Raw genomic sequence first — 14,586 nt, forward strand, 5'->3', positions numbered from 1 at the left:
CAACACTGCAAATACTGGCTCTTTGCATAAATCTCACGTAATTGTCAATAAAAGCCTTTAAAACCTATGAAGTGCTTATAATTATATTTCAGTACATCACATAAACAACAGAAACAAAGATCTAAAAGCAGTTTAGCAGCAAACTTTGGGAAAACTAATATTTTTGACAGTCTCAAAACTTTTGGCCAGGACTGTAGACTTTTCTCTGCCTGAAGCAATCTTGTGAGGCTGTGCAGATGGCAGAAGGCACATGGAGAGAAGGCAGGGCTAGCAGAGAGCAGTGCATATTTAATTAAGGGGCATGCCAGCACACACAGACTCAGTGCTCCATGAGTCAAGCAAAAATAGCAGCAAGAGTAGAGGAAGAGACTGAAAAAGTTCAGCTGAGTGTAGAGATGATGCTGCCCTCTACAGTCTGCCGCCCTGAATCATGTGATTCAGTCGGCTTCATGGTAGAGCCGGTCCTGTTTCCATGTTACTCAAATCAAGTACTTTTTGGCTTCTGCTTATGGCTATCTCAGAAACACCACATTCATAACCTGTTGAAGCAAAAGCGCAAAACTGATTGGACAGTGAGGGGACAGCACTGATTCCTGAGTAGAATTGATATTGGGCACACTTGTGAATTAGGGTCCTGTATATCAGGACCGGTTATGTAATTTTATGCCTGCAGTGTGTTTTTTAACTATTTTTTTGTAAGTGAGAACATTTTTCATTGGAAATTGCTGTACAATAATAATAATGCCAATGTTTATATAGTGCTTATCTCCTGTCGGACACAAACCGCTTGAGAGGCAGACACTGGAGCGCACACAGTAGGCAGTAGCAGTGTTAGGGAGTTTTGCCCAAAGAGCTCCTTACTGATTAGGTGCTGGCTTAGTGAATAGAAACAGCTGATTTAAACCCAGGTCTCCTACATCAGAGGCAGAGCACCACTTCACAACTGAGGGGTTTTTCTCCATCTGTACCAGAGCAATTTTCACCTTTCAGCGCTCCTTCCATTCATTCACCTATAACTTTATTACTACGTATCACAATGAAACGATCTATATCTTGATTTTTTCACCACCAATTATAATTTCTTTGAGTGCTTCATTTTGCTAAAAATTATTTTATTATAAATGCATTTTAACTCAAATAATAAGAAAAAAAAATGCAAAAAAAATATTTTTGTAAGGCTTGACAGGCTATGTCCACAATTATTTTCTCTGCCCCAATCTATTGACACAGGAGACCTAGGTTCGAATCTTGGCTCTGCCTGCTCAGTAAGCTAGCACCTATTCAGTAGGAGACCTTGGGCAAGTCTCCCTAACACTACTACTGCCTATAGAGCACGTCCTAATGGCTGCAGCTCTGGCGCTTTGAGTCCGCCAGGAGAAAAGCACAATTTAAATGTTTTGTGTGTGTCTGTGTGTGTATTGCCATGACTCTGAGACCGGCCCAAGGTCTTCACCTATAGACAAGCCCCCGCGTGAACAGGACACTTTATTTGTCTCCTGACCACGGTTACTCACAGGTCTTAACGCGCAAGGCATCCAGACTGAAGTAGAGAGGACAATAACCCCTCAGAGCCCCACTGAGCTAGTATCACTACAGTCACAAGTTCAAATATGAAAGTACCTGGGATGATGAGAATGAGGCCCACAATGGTAGACAGGTATGCAGCAGTATGATGATGCACAGTCCATGCAGTATGCAGCAGTATCCAGGTATTAGACAAGGAAAGGTTCAGGCAGCAGGCAAGAGTGTCCAGGTAACAAGCAAAGGTCAGTCCAGGCAGCAAGCAAGAGGTTTCCAGGTCACAAGCAGAGGTCGGTTCAGGCAGCAAACAAGAGTAGTCAGTAAACAAGCCAAGGGTCAAACAGCAATTCAGCAATCAGGATTCAGAGTGTTCACCCAGCAACTAGCCACAGCTATGCTCATCACGGGCGATGACTGGGAGCACTCAGGAAGTTTAAATACAACTTTCATCCGATCAGTGGCCGGCCACACTCCGCACATCCAATCAGAACACACAGCTGTAACCTATCTAGGTGTCAGCTGTAACGTCATCTGACACTGCGATGTCAGCTGACCGTAGTCAGCTGACTATTGTTTACCTTTGCGGAGGGTGTACTGGGAATGCGCCCTCCGCCTATCAGGATGTGCATTGCATTCCAGCAGCCACGTCATCAGCGGGGAACAAGCACCAAGACCCGGAAGTAGCCGTCTCGCATGAACACTCCCAGACACATGTAAGTTCCTTACAATTTTTCAGTTTTAGGCCATTATAGTTTTAAAAGAATACATCCCAATCGTAATTAAAATCCACACCTTTTATTTGCGCAGTTGTCCCAGTTATTAAAATGTTTAAAATATTTCCCTAGTACAATGTAGGACGCCAACAATTTATTTGGAAACAAAGGTGCATTTTTTTCAATGTTGCATCCATCCCTAATGAAAAGACTATAATTTCATAAATTACATTAGCTTGAGCTTAGTGTTAGGCAAAGGAGAGTGGAGACTAGGGTTAGGCATTAGAGAAGTGAAGTTAAGTGCAGGTCACACATTTGGAAGAAAATGTTTTGGGTTTTTTTTCTTGTTTTTTTTGTCACCTCAGCAGCCAAGGTAGGATGTATTCTCTTATTTCTAACCTTGGCCACATCTCTTGGCCATTTTGCACATTGGCTGGCCAATTTGGGAACTGGCCACACTCTGGGCTTTGGCCAAAACATACTGTATACATAGACACAAGCAGGGGCATAACTAGGTACCCCCGGGCCCCCTGCAGAAATTCTGACTGCCCCCCCCCCCCGGGGCCCCTCGGGGGCCGTTTTTGGGGGCTGGAGGGGTCGCAGCATGAGGGGAAAGCCATACTGCACTTTGGTGGGGACCCCCCCTTCCTCACCTCGGGTTCTCCTCTCTGCGCTCCCCTCCAGCATCAATACATTTGTCTGTGCAGTGGCAGGCAGCGGCAGATACATACCTTCCTTGTGCTCAGGCGTGGATGTTCTTCTCGCTAGCCTCTGATGCGACTTCCTGTATAAACAGGAAGTCGCGTCATACACTAGAGGGAGAAACATCCACGCTGGAACGCATGGAAGGTGTGTATCTGCCGCTGCCCGCCTCTGCACAGATAAATGTATTGATGCTGAAGGGGAGAGCAGAGGGTAGAGCCAGAGGTGAGGAACGGGGGGACTGTCCCCCCTTCCCGCCAAAGTGCAGCATGGCTTTCCCCTCATGCTGTTACCCTTCCAGCCCCCAAAAACGGCCCCGAGCGGGTCCCGGGGGGGCAGGCCCCCCGTGGCTGTAGGCCCTATTGTTACGCCAGTGGACACAAGCACTCTCATAACTTCATGTTTTTTTATTTTTATACAGGTGAAATTCAAAAAAATTTGAATATTGTCCAAAAATCTATGTATTTCAATAATTCAACTTAAAAAGTGAAACTAATATATGAAATAGACTCATTCAATGCAAAGCAAGATATTTCAAGCCTTTATTTGTTATGATTTGATGATTATGGCTTACAGCTTATGAGAACCCCAAAATCAAAATCTCAGACCATTAGAATATTGTGAAAATGTTCAATATTCTAGGCTCAAGTGTCAGACTCTCACCAGCTAAAGAATGCAACACAACTGCAAAGGGTTCCTATTTCACATATTAGTTTCACCTTTTAAGATGAATTACTGAAATAAATGGACTTTTGCATGATACTCTAATTTTTTTTGTGTTTCACCAGAACAATAAATAATGTTTTCTATATACTGAATAGTTACATACAATCTATTCAGTTTGAATACAATTTGACAATCTATCACACACCATACAATTCTTAGTAAAGTTAGTCTGAATTTTCCAAAACGTCCAATCTCAAAAATGTGAAGAAAAAAAAAATGAGAAATTGAATCAGATTTCTCAGGACAAACAAACAAAAACCTTCTTGTAAAAAAATAAATACATTTTTTTTATTGTTCTGTACAACCAATCGTTTTCATCAAATTGAAGTAAAATTGAACAGAATAAAATTGTAATGTGTGTGGCTACCTTAACACAGGCTCATATCTATTCTTTCCAATTGATTAAACTGTATCATCCAATAAACTGTTAACTGCCTTTGGCCTGCAGGCGAGGGTTATACTGCCCTACATAAATTCAGGGACAGATAAGCAGATAACCAGAGTTATTGCAAAATCCCTTACAGATTGTTCTCTCGTTCACCTGCTCAGAGTCCAAAAGCTCGTCCAGTATTATAAAAATAAATTAGGTGTAATAGTTACACAGTCCAAATATTTGTCTTTGAGCTGTGCATAATTTATGAATGCTTATTTAAAGTGAAAACTAAAATTTCAGTAACTACTCTCAAGGCCAGATTTATCAAAGCATTTTTTCTAAAACTGTTCTAACCAGCAGGGGGAACTGTTTTGCATGTTAGTAAGAAACTTCTCAAATCCTACTTAATATAGCAGCAGTTTAGTGTGGATTTATAGAGCTGCACTACAGTTAAGAAAAGTGCAAATGCATCCCTAAACTGCTGCAGATTAAGAAGTGCTTCACAGCAGTTCTCCAGATAGTGCAGTGCATGATAGATGTGATTTGTGAAGGGCTCCTCCCCCTCACTCTGCTGACAGCAGGTGTGTTGGTTACCTCAGCAACAGTAATTTCCCTCACACACACACACTTCACTGCCTGAGAGACCTTCCTAACTCCTCCTATTCCTATCAGTTTAAGAAGGAACCTGCACTATTTAGTGATTTCTTAGGATATCTGAGACAGTTCTCCATGGATTTCTAAAAACCTACCAATATTTTGTCTCAGACATTGTTGATAAATGTCCCCCTTAGTTACATGAAAGAACATTTGAAGGCATTCCAATCTGTTCCCTGTGTGTAAAATAGTTTATTTTCCACTGCAGAGTGCGGTTTGCATACATTAGCCAGAAATGATAATTTCACCCACTACAATGTAGAAATGTGAACATGCCCATAATCAGGGCTGCCATCAGAAATTTCTGGGCCCCATACTGGATACACCTACTGAGCCCCCCTCACTCACTCCCCCCCCCCCCCCATATTCCATATTTAAGGTGAACCCCCTATATTTATGTGGTCGCTGTCAACTACAGATGGCCCGAACCGTTCGCCAGGCGAATCTCCCTGTGCTATGTACTACTTCCGGGGCGCTATGACCCGGAGTAGTATGCCTGCGCTGGCCCGGCGGTGCGCGTCCTAGATCGCGCTCCTGTTGCTGGGCACTCTCTGCGCATGAGCATGACGTCACGCACATGCGCAGAAAGTGCCTGGCAACAGGAGCGAGATCTAAGACGTGCACCGCCGGGCCAACGCAGGCGTACTACTCCAGGTCATAGCGACCCGAAAGTAGTACATAGCACAGAGACACGGAGATGTTCGTCGGGCAAACGGTTCGGGAACCGTTCGCGACATCTGTACTGGCAACCAGCAAAGCTTTATGATACATGTAATCCTATGGGATTACTCTCACTGCAGTGCTTGAGCAACACTTGCGTAAATCACAAATGTGCTGCATGCAGCACATTCTTAGCGATTCACTGAAATGAGAATGGCACAAACATGCCAAAATCACACACAAAAAAAAAAAAAACCACAATGCACCGCCACATTCACTCACAGTCTGTACTGTGAAAGACTTGCAGCTGGGGCCCATGTGCGTCACTTTGTTCACCGAGCCCCAGACTCACTTGGGCCCCATACTGTAATCCCATCTGTGATACCCTAAAGGCGGCCCTGCCCATAACAGTAGTATAGGCAATGCTGTTTTTTAAGGGTATTATATTCTTTCCATGTCGTTTTAAATTCCTGTATTTTCCGGCGTATAAGACGACTGGGCATATAAGACGACCCCCAACTTTTCCAGCTAAAATATACATTTTGGAATATACTCGCCGTATAAGACTACTCCTCTTGACTGTTGGACATTTGTATACTGTACTCTATGTACTGGTGCTATCCAACCTAATAAGAGACAAGTGTCCCTGCGTACACTGTCTGTGTCCTTGGGTCCGTGCTTTTTCTCACTGCGCATGTGCGCAGCACGGACCGTTAGGACAAGAGGATGGAGCCAGTCAACCGTGCGGGTGCGCGCATTCACGTGCGACGGGTGCGCGCGTGCACATGCGGTAATACACTAGAGCCTATTTTTAAATGGGCTAAGGTGGCTAGTACTGTATAAACAGGTACAGATACTGGTGCTGTACTGTATGTGGTACCCAGTATACAACAACCAACCAATCACGGCAAGCGATGTACCTTACCTGCAAATGATCTGCTTGGATTGGTCAGCTATCCCTGTCTCCAAGACTATCAGAGCAGTAGCGCAAACACGCCTCTTTCATCCGTCTGACCTGCCCTTGTATATTATTACCTCCTTCTCTACCTCTCAGAACTCACACATGTGCGCCTGCTCCGCTTTACTGCAGTCCTCAGTAGTGAGATCTGAGAGACAGAGAAGGAGGTGTGGTAATAGGATACAAGGGCAGACCAAATGGGTGAAAGAGGCGGTTTTTTCTGGGCACAACCCCGCTCTCTTTTTTCCATACCCCGGGCATCCCGGACGCCTGCAGCTTGCTCCCCCCTTCACTTCAGCAAAAGCTTGGTATACAGAGGCGCCAGAGTAGAGTAAAACGTTTTAAAAAACCGTTTCAAAGCAGAGGGGATGTTAGGGTGGACTTACCTCCCTCTTACAAAAAAACAAAACTCACTTGAGTCACGATAGAACAGAATTAACAAATAATTTATTGAACTCCACAAATGCAACGCGTTTCACGGGCGTGACCCCGCTTCCTCAGGCAAAAAGTGGCGCACAACTGGAATAAAAACAAAATGCACACAAAATAACTACCCACAGAACTGCAACAATCAAATAATTGCTACATAAAGCATTGCTACAAAAAAGATTTTTGGCCCACATAAACACAGGGCCATGCCAACAAGCTTAGATGTCAGAAATAGCTAAGGCTTAATGCTCACAGATTAGAGGGTTCATATTGTATGTCTCAAAGTGAAACAGTTACATGGTAGAGCTGGGTATAGGCCACGGTCTATTCCCAGACAGCATATAAAGCTTTATATGGACACAAAAAGGATTAATATAAACTGCAAGCATAAAGTATATGATAATTTACCTCGGTGGGTCAAGCAGTAGGTTTGAGTGCCTCTGTGTCACTATGAAGTGAGGCTTGCTTTAAATAGGGAGAGAGGTTAATCTGACAGGACTGAAGTCCAATCAGGAAGTGTTTGGTAACAGGAAGTGTGACTAACGTCACATAGGAAGTGAGTGTTTCCAGTGGGATAGTTATGGGATACCCAGCAGTGGCTGGGATATGGGATAACCAGCAGTGCCTGGATAGTGTAATGGTCAAGGGCTCTGCCTCTGACACAGGTGACCCAGGTTCAGAACCCAGCTCAGCAAGTCAGCACGTAATTCAGTGAGACCGCGCATGTGCGGAAACTCAAAGACAGGGGGAAATGGCTTTCTTTTGGGCAGCTAGACAATTCATGTAACCTTTAGCAATGGATGTTCATATAAAGATGTCACTGGGTGTGCACTTGTATACATATGGATTCAGGTGTAAAAATGGTAAAATATCACAGTATGAGTGTTTTTAAAAACCATATAAACATGCCAACAGTATATAGTAAAAGTATACATGAGATAGAGCATAAGAGGCCACTAATGATAAAAATGCTAACACAATGTTATTATAGAAATGTGGGTAATGATAATATAAAAAAAACAATATAAAACATATAGACGTATAAAAGCAACATATAAAAATATAGAAATTAATAATAAAAGGGGTCAAGAGTAAGAAAGATATAAAAGAGAGGACCATTAAAAGCATAAAAAAGGTTTGGAGTATAGATGGATCTATTTAGCTATAATTAAACACTAGGGTGGTGGGATCAAAATACTTTTTCTAAGACCTCATTTAGCCCTGTTGGTGTTAGGGTTTTGAGGATTTGTATCCACATCATCTCCCTATGCCGTAAAGTCTCAAAAACGTTAGTGGTGTTGGGGGGTAGAGATTCAATCAGAGTGATAGTGAATAGGAGTGGGTTGTTTTGGTGATGGGTGCCAAAGTGTCGGGAAATGCTGTGGAGTGCATAATTATTAATGATGTTCCTTTTGTGTTGCCTAATTCTGGTTCTGGTGGTCTGGGTGGTCCGACCGACATATTGCAGTTTGCAGGGGCATGATATTAGGTATATTACACTTTTGGCTTCACAGGTGATGTTTTGTTTGATTATGTAATGAGTGTTGGTGGTATATGATTGACTACACAAAGAATTGAATGTGTGCATTAAACACCAAGTGAACACCTGACATATCTGGCTAAGCAAATTTGGCCTAATTGGCTATTCATGAGGCAATGCTCATGCAAATATGCAGGGTCAAAAACCAATACCGCAAAGCGGTCACCCTGCAGGAATTAGTTCATGCTGCAATAGCACTATCCAGGAGCGCCACGGGGAGGCTTCCCAATGCCCCCATACAACTGGCCAGTGCCGGGGAGAGTTGTCCACACCCACCTCCCAATATTTAAAACAGGCACTTACCTTAACGTCTAGAGATGAGCGTAATGACCTAATTACGATTTCGCGAAATTTCGCGTAATTAGTGTAATTACGATTATGGCCGTAAGTACATAATCGTAATGAAGAAGGATTTCGCGAAATTTCGCATAAGCGTAATTTTCGCGTAATTTTCGCATTACAGTCGTATCATGCCGTACTTTTGCATTAAACGCTACCGTAATTTCGCGTTAAACCGTAATGCTCCGTATAATATAAAAAAGCCGCAGACTTTAAGGGTTAATAGCAAAGCCCCCTTAAATGCTAAGAGCCTCAAATTTGGAGAATATATTAAGGAGATCAGGAGGAATAAGAGGAAATTTTTTTTTTTTCAAAAAGACCTTATAGTTTTTGAGAAAATCGATGTTAAAGTTTTAAAGGAAAAATGTAAACATTTAAAAACCCGCCGACTTTAACGGTTAATAGCAAAGCCTGCTTAAAGTTTAGGAACACCAAATTCCCAGGGTATATTAAGGGGATCAGTGGGAATAAGAGGAAAAAAATTTTTTTCAAAAAGACCTTATAGTTTTTGAGAAAATCGATTTTTCAGTTTCAAGGGCGAAAATGTCTTTTAAATGCGGAAAATGTCAGTTTTTTTTGCACAGGTAACAATAGTGTATTATTTTCATAGATTCCCCCAAGTGGGAAGAGTTTTACTTACTTCGTTCTGAGTGTGGGAAATATAAAAAAAAACGACGTGGGGTCCCCCCTCCCAGACCTCTTTAACCCCTTGTCCCCCATGCAGGCTGGGATAGCCAGAATGCGGAGCACCGGCCGCGTGGGGCTCCGCACCCTGACTATACCAGCCCGCATGGTCCATGGATTGGGGGGTCTCGGAAGGGGAGGGGCAGCCAAGCTTTCCCCTCCCCCTCCGAGCCCTTGTCCAATCCAAGGACAAGGGGCTCTTCTCCACCTCCGATGGGCGGTGGAGGTGGAGGCCGCGATTTCCTGGGAGGGAGGTTCATGGTGGAATCTGGGAGTCCCCTTTAAAAAGGGGTCCCCCAGATGCCCACCCCCCCTCCCAGGAGAAATGAGTATAGAGGTACTTGTACCCCTTACCCATTTCCTTTAAGAGTTAAAGTAAATAAACACACAGACACTTAGAAAAAGTATTTTAATTGAACAAAAAACATAACCACGAAAAAAGTCCTTTAATATTCTTAATTAACCATTAATACTTACCTGTCCCTTTAAATAAATGATCCCTCGCAATATCCTCGGAAATGTTCTATCAGTTACAATGTAACAAAGTTATTACAATGTAACAACTTTGTTACATTGTAACTACGCCGCACCCAACGTCACTCGCCACCGCCGCCGCGTCTGTGCTGCAGGACCCGACAGAGCTCTGAGCTATAGCTCAGAGCTCTCTAAGCATCTTTGTATTTGGGCTCCAAGGAGCCCCATTGGTCCTTAGCAGACCAATGGGGTTCCTTTAAATCAGAAGGAACCCCATTGGTCTGCTAAGGACCAATGGGACTCCTTGGAGCCCAAATACAAAGATGCTTAGAGAGCTCTGAGCTATAGCTCAGAGCTCTGTCGGGTCCTGCAGCACAGACGCGGCGGCGGCGGCGGTGAGTGACGTCGGGTGCGGCGTAGTTACAATGTAACAAAGTTGTTACATTGTAATAACTTTGTTACATTGTAACTGATAGAACATTTCCGAGGATATTGCGAGGGATCATTTATTTAAAGGGACAGGTAAGTATTAATGGTTAATTAAGAATATTAAAGGACTTTTTTCGTGGTTATGTTTTTTGTTCAATTAAAATACTTTTTCTAAGTGTCTGTGTGTTTATTTACTTTAACTCTTAAAGGAAATGGGTAAGGGGTACAAGTACCTCTATACTCATTTCTCCTGGGAGGGGGGGTGGGCATTTGGGGGACCCCTTTTTAAAGGGGACTCCCAGATTCCACCATGAACCTCCCCCCCAGGAAATCGCGGCCTCCACCTCCACCGCCCATCGGAGGTGGAGAAGAGCCCCTTGTCCTTGGATTGGACAAGGGCTCGGAGGGGGAGGGGAAAGCTTGGCTGCCCCTCCCCTTCCGAGACCCCCCAATCCATGGACCATGCGGGCTGGTATAGTCAGGGTGCGGAGCCCCACGCGGCCGGTGCTCCGCATTCTGGCTATCCCAGCCTGCATGGGGGACAAGGGGTTAAAGAGGTCTGGGAGGGGGGACCCCACGTCGTTTTTTTTTTATATTTCCCACACTCAGAACGAAGTAAGTAAAACTCTTCCCACTTGGGGGAATCTATGAAAATAATACACTATTGTTACCTGTGCAAAAAAAACTGACATTTTCCGCATTTAAAAGACATTTTCGCCCTTGAAACTTAAAAATCGATTTTCTCAAAAACTATAAGGTCTTTTTGAAAAAAAAATTTTTCCTCTTATTCCCACTGATCCCCTTAATATACCCTGGGAATTTGGTGTTCCTAAACTTTAAGCAGGCTTTGCTATTAACCGTTAAAGTCGGCGGGTTTTTAAATGTTTACATTTTTCCTTTGAAACTTTAACATCGATTTTCTCAAAAACTATAAGGTCTTTTTGAAAAAAAAAATTTTCCTCTTATTCCTCCTGATCTCCTTAATATATTCTCCAAATTTGAGGCTCTTAGCATTTAAGGGGGCTTTGCTATTAACCCTTAAAGTCGGCGGCTTTTTTATATTATACGGAGCGTTACGGTTTAACGCGAAATTACGGTAGCGTTTAATGCGAAATTACGGCATGAACGAAACGCGAAATTACGCGTTGAAAATTACGCTTACGGTATTTTCAATTACGATTTTAATGGCAATTACGCTACTGTAATTTCGCATCGTAATCGCAAATTTCGCATGCGTAATTTTAGTAATGCGAAATTACTAAAATTTCGGCTCAACTTTATTAACGTCCATTGCGTTCTGCTACTGAGCATAGCTTGGGTGCAACACATTTAAAAAGGAAAGGAATGAAGTATGGGTTGCACTGAGCTTTGAAGCTCAGGGCTGGCTCACACACAGCACTCCAAGGGGGGGGGGGAAGGACAGGCGCAGACAGCCCACTCCAGGGCTCACACCACCTGGAGTGAGCCATCCACCACCTGCGTCCAGAGGGGGGGGGGGATAGTGCTATTGCAGCATGAACTAATTCCCGCAGGGCGGCCACTTTGCGGGATTGGTTTTTGACCCTGCATAAGTTGGCATGCGAAAGCGAATGCATATTTGCATGAGCATTGCCTCATGAATAGCCATTTAGGCCAAATTTGCTTAGCCAGATATGTCAGGTGTTCACTTGGTGTTTAATGCACACATTCAATTCTTTGTGTAGTGTATATAAATGAAAGGAATCTGTTTGGGTAATAAAGGAACAGGCCTGGCAGCGGGACTTTTGACAAGCCCGTGATCCTAGGAGTAGTGAGTTGGTGTGGTGGATTGGTTCATTGGGTTGGATCATTTTAAGACTGCTGGGGGCTAATAGGTTCCGGAGGTTGGGAGCCCTCCGAAAGGTAAGTGTTGGATTTTTAGGTAATATGTAGAGTAGATAAGGATCCTGCTGTAGGATTTCCCATCTTGATTTTAGAATGGTTCTGATAGCAGTATGTTGCATACTGAATTTGGTGATAAACCTTGGAAAAAGGGCGGAGGGGTTGGCTGATTGTGTGGGTTGGGTCTGGGCTAGTTGACAGGTATTCATGGCCCTGTGTTTGGCATCTTTCAGGAGTTTGCGTGGATAGTTGCAGTCAGTGAATTTGCTTGTAAGTATTCTGGATTGGTCATGGAAGTCCTTAATGTCTGTGCAGTTCCGGTGTATACGTCTGTATTGGCTGTAGGGTGTGTTGGTTGTCCATGGGCGGTGATGATGACTGTGGATGTAATTGTTAGCGTCTACCTTTTTAAAGTGGGTTATGGTTTTGATGTGTATGGAATCAATGAACAGTAGGAGATCTAAATATTCTATGGAATTATGGTTATATATTGACAGGTAAATTGAAGTCCGGCTGGGTTGATGTTAAGGAATTCTAAAAATAAATTAATGCGTGTGGGGTTGCCAAATAAAGATTAGGTCGTCAATATAGCGACGGTAAAAAATTATGTCTGATGAAAAGGGGTTGTCGGGAGTGAATTTTAGATATTCTAGGTAGCCCATTGTTTGATTTGCATATGAAGAGGCAAATAGGCTACCCATGGCTGTGCCTGTTTGTTGGTGATAATGGTTTCCTGCAAATGAAAAGCATTATGTTTTATGTGTATGATATAAACTGGCAATCAGATTTCCTTTGGTTAACCTGTGACGTCACCTCCTTATATTATTATTATTTATTGTATTTATAAAGCACCAACATATTGCACAGCTTTTGACATTAATTTAGGTATATACAAATATACCTCACCCATTTGGACTCACAGCTCTAAATTTCTTCCTAAACCAAAATCCAGACATGCCCATTGCCCAACACACTTTTCTAGTACAATGTGCAAAATTTATCTTAAAACATAATGCTTTTTCATTTGCAGGAAACCATTATCACCAACAAACAGGCACAGCCATGGGAGGCTGATTTGTCCCTTCATATGCAAATCTAGCGATGGGTAAATCTTTTTTGTAGCAATGCTTTATGTAGCAATTATTTTATGTGCTTTCTACCAATTATCTGCTGCGCCGATTGTACATTTTGTTTTTATTCCAGTTGTGCTCCAATTTTTGCCTGAGGAAACGGGGTCACGCCCGCGAAACACGTTGAATTTGTGGAGTTGAATAAGTTATTTGTTAATTCTGTTTTATCGAGACTCAAGTGAGTTTTCTTTTTTGTAAGAGGGAGGTAAGTCCACCCTAACATCCCCCTCTGCTTTTAAATGGTTTTTAAAATGTTTTACTCTACTCTGGCGCCTCTGTATACCGAGCTTTTGCTGATCTTCTAGTCCACCCTGGGTGGAGGGGTGCATCCCCATCTACTATCTACAGAGAGCGACTTCTTAACCTGAGTGGGGTCAGGTCCTAATGCTTCCCACCTGCATTTAAAGTTGTTGCCTATGGGTAACACGTGTTTGTGAGTATATACACATAAAATTGTATTGAACTCTTCATTTTACCTGACAATGCACCATATTGGGCTCTCGATTCTCTTCTTGTTTTTAAGCATTCCCCCTTCACTTACACCTTCCCAGTGAGGTGCCCCCTCACCTCATCATCAGGACCAAGTTGAGTCACTTCTTTCCACGAATCCTTGAGAGTGGATTTTCTTCTACCCAGGGGCGTAACTAGAAGTCCCCGGGCCCCCCTCGAGAATTTGAGCGCGCCCCGTTCATGGCCGTTTTGGGGGGCAGGAGGGGTCGCAGCATGAGGGGAGAGTTTTGCACATCAGCGGGGAGGGGGGACATTCCCCCCCCCCTCACCTCAGGTTCTCCCCTCTGCGCCCCCCTCCTGCATGTAAGCGGCAGCAGCGGCAGCTATAAATACCCCTGCGACCCCTGCTTTGAGAGCCCCTCCTCTTCCCCAACCGCAAGTGCAGCCAATTAGCAAAAAAAAAAAAACCTCCCTGTTCGCTAACAATATGCAGGAGTGTGTGTAATTTTTATCTTGCTTCACAGCATAACACTCTCTGCTGCCATTCTCTGGCACCCGATCACGTGAACCATATTAGGTCGGGGTCCAAGGGGACCCCATGCTATCATTTTTGCAGGGGGGCCCTATTAAGTCTAGTTATGCCTCTGGTCTCCGCATCCTCCCCAGACCCCCACCCCAGTAGATTTTGGCCCCTAGAAACGGTTTGTTTCTTCACTAATGTTAAGTTTCCGGTCCGCTGGGCTCAGTGATCCGGAAAATTTGGTCCTGCAAGGAAGTTGCGGCCCATTCAACTGAACAGACAGACCGAATTGATTCAAATGGACGCTTGTTAATGGTTCCATAGGTTAACATTGGATCAGTTTACATCCGTTCCGTTTGTACAGACAAAGTAAGGGAGGAAATGATGTCAGGATTGGCTTCAAGATAGACACATACAAAATGGA

The 14,586-nt window shown here is 43.6% G+C and overlaps 1 protein-coding gene across 1 annotated transcript in view; it reads right to left on the reverse strand.

Moving 5' to 3' along the window:
- LOC137560657 (acyl-coenzyme A amino acid N-acyltransferase 1-like) overlaps positions 1 to 7,676 on the reverse strand; it is a 46,943-nt gene extending 39,267 nt beyond the window's left edge. Inside the window, exon 1 of the mRNA XM_068271880.1 lies at positions 7,145 to 7,676. The gene's annotated coding sequence lies outside the window, so the exon portion shown is untranslated. The remainder of the gene's footprint in view (positions 1 to 7,144) is intronic.
- Positions 7,677 to 14,586: the final 6,910 nt, after the last annotated feature.

Source organism: Hyperolius riggenbachi, chromosome 1 (genome assembly GCF_040937935.1).
Source record: "Hyperolius riggenbachi isolate aHypRig1 chromosome 1, aHypRig1.pri, whole genome shotgun sequence".
In the NCBI taxonomy this organism is placed as follows: domain Eukaryota; kingdom Metazoa; phylum Chordata; class Amphibia; order Anura; family Hyperoliidae; genus Hyperolius; species Hyperolius riggenbachi.